Source organism: Microtus ochrogaster, chromosome 18 (genome assembly GCF_000317375.1).
Source record: "Microtus ochrogaster isolate Prairie Vole_2 chromosome 18, MicOch1.0, whole genome shotgun sequence".
NCBI classification, from domain to species: domain Eukaryota; kingdom Metazoa; phylum Chordata; class Mammalia; order Rodentia; family Cricetidae; genus Microtus; species Microtus ochrogaster.
Window position 1 is genome coordinate 46,142,680 of NC_022020.1, and position 5,826 is coordinate 46,148,505.

The following is a 5,826-nucleotide window of genomic DNA, read 5'->3' on the forward strand; positions in this document are numbered from 1 at the left end:
TTCCTTACAGTGATCTCTGAAGTCTCCAAAAGGATGATGGGGCTCCACACCAACGATTCTACTTGGTTCATAATAATGCCATTTAGCCAATAAACACCACCCAAAGATTGATTTTGGACTACAAACTGCTCAGGACAATTCCAAGGTTGCTAGCTGAGATGTTCCACCTTCTTATACACTCTAGCCAGAATATCAGATTAGTTTCACCCATTACTCAGAGACTAGCTATAAATGTTACAGCTAGTTCTCCTGAGTAACGATTGTTTTTGTCTTTTACAGAATCCCATAGCAATATTGTCACCCTCCCCAGACAGTTGGAAGTAATTCTAAGAATACAACACTCCCTCTACCATCAGGAAAGGTGTATAGTTTTTGTTTTTTCTCAGGGTTATACAGATAATTATCATCTGTAATGGGTTGGTTATAAGTTGTTAAAGGGTTGGGGGTAGAGCAATAAAGATTAGACTTGGGAATCTCATTTGGAATAGAAAAAAAGGGAATATACAATAGGGAAATGAGGTAGATTATTATATCTACTTGTAAACTAAATAAACAAATATCAGTTTTAGATAATTTTCAATGTTATGGATTCATGTATATTAATACAAATATAAAATTATTTTCTTTCCCTATTTAATTTGTATATTGTTATAAATTCAAAATTACTTTTTGTCATATTGTATCTATGTTACTACTTCTATTAAAATATCTTTTATATTAATACAAATGTAAAAATATTTGTGTCATATTGTATATATGTTTCTACTCCTGTTTAGGATATTTTGTATATTGATGCAAATTAAGGTTATTTTTGTCATATTGCACTGTACATTTCTAGCTCTGGTGAAAATATTTTTGTATATTTTCACAATATCAAAGTCATTGTACTTATATTGTACATCTGTTTACAAGTGGTTTATTTTATATTCTGAGGCTTTAGTCTTTAACCACATAGGTTATTGAGAATGACAGGTAGAGTCACCAATGTTTGTCAAATTTACAGTCATGTTAGGTTTGCTAGATGCACAGAGAGGTATCCCACAATGATAGGTAATATTCAAACACTTAAAAGACCTACAGAATATGATGTGTGATGTTCCTCTCTATATGTGTTGCTTTTATTGGTTGATGAATAAAGCTGTTTTGGCCAAAAGCTTAGCAGAGCATAGTCAGGTGGGAAATCTGAACATAGATATATAGAGAGAATAGGCAAAGTCAAAAAGATGCCATGTAGCTGCCAAAGGAGGTAGACAACATGTAGTTGCCCAAGAAGGGGGATAACTATTCAACACTTAAAAATTGAAATAGAGACAATAAAGAAAACACAAGCCTAGGGAATTATAGAAAGAGAAATTATGAGAAAACAATCAGGAAGCACAACACAAGCATGAAAAGCAGAATACAAGAGATGGAAGAGAGACACTCAAGCGCTGAAGATATAAAAGAAGAAATAGACTCATCAGTTAAAGAAAACATTAACTCTAACAAAAATTTAACCCAAAACATCCAGTTAATATGGAACACCATGAAAAGGCCAAATCTAAGAATAATAGGTATAGAAGGAGAAGTTCAACTCAAACGCACAGAAAATATATTTAACAAAATCATAGAAGAAAACTTTCCCAACCTAAAGAAAGATATGCCTATGAAGATACAAGAAGCTTATAAAACATCAAATAGACTGGATCAAAAAACAAAGTCTTCTTGCCACATAATAATCAAAACACAAAACATACAGAGTAAAGAAAAAATATTAAGAGCTGCAAAGGGAAAAGGCCAAGTAACACATAAAAATAGACCTGTCAGAATTACACCTGACTTCTCACTGGAGACAATAAAAGCCAGAAGGTCATGGTCAAGCGTTATGCAGACATTAAGAGACCATGGATGCCTGCCCAAACTAGTATACCCAGCAAAATTTTCAATCACTATAGAAGGACAAAACAAGATATTCCATGACAAAACTACATTTCACCAATACCTAGCCACAAACCCAGCCCTACACAAAATACTAGAAGGAAAACACGAACCCAAGAAAGTTGGCTACACCAACAAAAACACAGACAACTGATGCTCTCATAGCAGCAAATCCCCCCCCCAAAAAAAGGGAAAACGCACAAATTAACATCACCAACAATAAAAACTAAATTAACAGGAGGTAGCAATGACTGGTCATTATATCCCTTAATGTAAATGGACTCACCTCACCAATAAAAAAGCACAGGCTAACAGACTGAATACAAAAACAGAATCCATCCTTCTTCTACATACAAGAAACACATCTCAACCTCAAAGACAGATATCATCTCCAAGTAAAAGGTTGGGGGAAAAAATATACCAATCAAATGGACCTAAGAAACCAGCAGGTGTAGCTATCCTAATATCTAACAAAATAGACTTCAAACTAAAATCAATCAAAAGAGACAAAGAAGGACATTTCATAATAGTCACAGGAAAAACCCATCAAGAAGAAATCTCAATACAAAAAATACTATATTTCAAGGGTTTCTGTCCAGCCCAGCTAATAAGCTGCTTCTCTGTTTTCACCGTCTTTTTCCAAGCACTGTTCCACAATGTTATTTTAGGACTGTCCAGGCTTCTCTGCCAAGAAATAAATGTTGATAGCGTGAGAACAGCTTTTGAAGCTACTTCACTTTCCTTTTCTTGTAAATGAAGGTGATTCTCAAAAGGTACTAGATCCATGCTCTTTCATGATTGGCCAAATCACTCTGAGAGGGGAGGGGCAGAACCTAGAAGATGATATAAGTCCTGTATAGGGAGCAGGGGTGGGTTCATGTAAAGAACCTGGAGCATACTGGATGGTGGCTCCTTCAACTGAACTAGAGTGAGCACATACACTGGACACAAGATTCTCTGGTAAGTGGACAGGGGCATTCAGATCTAACTTCTAACCCTCATCACCCCTCTTCTCTAAAGAACAGATAGGGAACAAGACATTTAGGAACATGCCCTGAGAGTGAGGATCCTCTGCTTGAAAGCTATGGTGCTTTGGTGGGAGGACAGGACTGCACAATGAATGGTCTTAGCAAATACTTCAAGTTGAGGTAGGCCTAAAGGAAATGATCTGTACACAGGTTTTGATGTTTCTCATTCCTCTCTCTCTAACATTGTTGTAATTGAATGTTTCAGGTGATGAAATGTCTCTGCAATATGCCTGAGGTTGTTGTATCTTAGTCTCATTTTGCTACCTAGTTCAGGGTCAATGGTTTAATCCCTTACATCCAGAAGACTCTGGCCTGCAGAGACGAGATCTTTCTGCTCACTGCTTCTGCTGGACCTGCCTGTGGAAATCTGTACCTGAAGTATCTTCTTCAGTGTGCTTTTCCTTATTGTAAAGCAGAAGTGCTAAGGATCTTCTCTCCAACCATGTGGAACATGAGCTATGTCAGGGTGTGGTAACAGCTGCCATTTAGGCAGGCTTACTTTTGCAATGCTTGCTTCTCATTTCCTGTGTTCATATTCAGTGGAAAGACCTTGCAGACAGCAATCACACTGAAGTCTGCATCACAGATCCAGGAGCTAGAGCTGACAGAATGAGAGGGGAAAACTGGAAAGATAGAAGAGTGTTTGGGTGCCTTAGGGACATTCTGCCTGTGCCCTGTGGGTGACTGTCACCTTCAACAGCAAATCAGGCAAAGGTGTTTATTTAAATAGTCTTAGCTTCCCCTTGGGGACATTTTCTTTACTCAGCCTTTCCTGGAATATATATAAAGTCAGTTTGAACCAAGTTCTGCAGCCCTGGTTTCCTGTAAGGTTGTCTGCATTATTCTTGTAGATAGGGCAGGGGCTGCCTTACAATGAGTCTGTTTGTGCTTATGCTCATACGCAGCATGATTCTAAGGACGTCTCTGTTTTGTATTAGACTATCTTTTGCTTTCACCAGACTCTTGGTACCCACACTTTATAAATGTACTAGGTCTTCAATAACCCAGTGACCAATTAGAATTACAGAACAGGCACAATTGTTCACAGTAAAGTTCAAATGTTTTTATCACAGTCCTCATTCATTGTGATGATAAAGTGACATCTACTGTATGTTGGTGAGGAAGGAGTGAGCAAGACAAAAGCTCACTCTGCTGTCTGAGGTGCTCTGTACTATGAGAGGATGACAGGAAATGATCCCAGATGAATACACCTTATGTGGCAGCGTGTATTTGGAAAGAAACAGTGAGAAGGTGGTGGGAGATGCAATGTAATGGCTTGATGACTCTGTAATATGGTATTGAAGAAAAGGGTTATAACAATAAGAATAAGAAGTTTTATGTCATTGCAAGGTGATATTCCTAATGGGGAGTAGCTCCAAGTCGTGAAAAAGACAAGAGGAAAGTAAATCTAAGAAAATTAAAAAATATTTCAACCAAATACAGTAGTTGGGCTTACTGACATCTTTTGAAAACATCAATAAAACAGACAAATTAGAGTTATTTGGACATTTGAGAGACATCATATTGATTAAACACTCATGTAAATTATCATTCATTATATTTATAAAAATTAGATGTGTGTTGATTAAATTTCCATTCATCTGAAGGCACACACTGAAGGAAGTGTGCACAAATGAAGAAAATATCTTGGACTTGATAGACAACACTGCAGTCAGATTAGATGCAAGACAATTAATTGTTCTGGTTCTATTGTTCCTGATGCTGGTGTAAGGATTCATACTATTTTTTATACAATTTTCTATAATTAAGGATTTAATTGAGACCTGGACAAAATTTATTCTTGTTTCCTTTCTACTGCTTTTATAAACATCAAGAAGATAAGGATTTTGAAAATAGAAATGAGTTTTTGGTAGTATGGGAGGTTCTTCTGCACATGTGTTGCTTTTATAGGTTAATGAATAAAGAAACTGCCTTGGCCTCTTGATATGGCAGAGCTTAGGTAGGAGGGGAAAACTAAATGGCATGCTGGGAGAAAAGAGTCAGAGAGAAGCCATGGAGCCACCACCAGAGACAGATGTGCTGAAACTTTGCCAGTAAGCCACTGTCATGCGGCAATACACAGATTAATAGAAATAGGTTAAATTAATATGTAAGAGTTAGCCAATAAGAAGCTGGATCTAATGGGCCAAGCAGTGATTTAATTAATACAGTTTCTGGTGATTATTTCAGGTCTAAGCTAGACAAACAGCTGGGAACCAAACAAGTGCCGTCCTTCCTACAATTGGCATGCCAATGTGGTAGACTAAATCAATGTAAAACCTGAGAGGGAACAAACTCTAGACAAAAAAAAGCCGCCTTTTTTTTTTTCAGCTGGCTGCATGCTGCAGCTCCTTTAGGGGAGATTTTCCTGACTCAGCCATAGCAGAAAAGCCATGCTGTTTTAAAATGCTGGCTTTCTGGGACATGATACCAGTGCAACCTCTGACTTTTTTCAGGAGACCGAATATTTGAATGGGGTTTGTGAGCAACATGCTGCAGCTTGCTTGATGGCAGCTTGTCCCAGCTGTGTACCTGGAAGTGGGGCAGTGTGCATGGATTTCTGAGGCAGCAAGCAGCTCCGCAGTGCTGGACTGGGTGGGGCAAGCAGCTCCACAGTGCTGGACTGGGTGGGGCAAGCAGGCACTGCCTTATTTCCCCTATCAATGGCACATTTAAGTTTTTAAAAAGCACTTTAAGAAGTGCTCCTGCACAGTAAAAAATTACAGATATTCAATAAAGACAATCCAGATGAATCATAGTGTTGGAGAAATGTACGTAGGCTTGGGAAAGAAAAAAGAATTATAGAGAGTTATAAAAAGAAGTAAAAGGTAAAGTCCTTAAAGAGGCAGAGTATAGACAGTCATAGATTAAAGGGAGTAAA

The 5,826-nt window shown here is 37.7% G+C and overlaps 1 protein-coding gene across 1 annotated transcript in view; it reads left to right on the top strand.

Moving 5' to 3' along the window:
* Positions 1-2,780: 2,780 nt before the first annotated feature.
* Positions 2,781-5,826, top strand: part of LOC101994109 (interferon-inducible GTPase 1-like) — a 5,854-nt gene continuing 2,808 nt past the window's right edge. The window contains exon 1 of the mRNA XM_005356141.2: positions 2,781-2,877. The gene's annotated coding sequence lies outside the window, so the exon portion shown is untranslated. The remainder of the gene's footprint in view (positions 2,878-5,826) is intronic.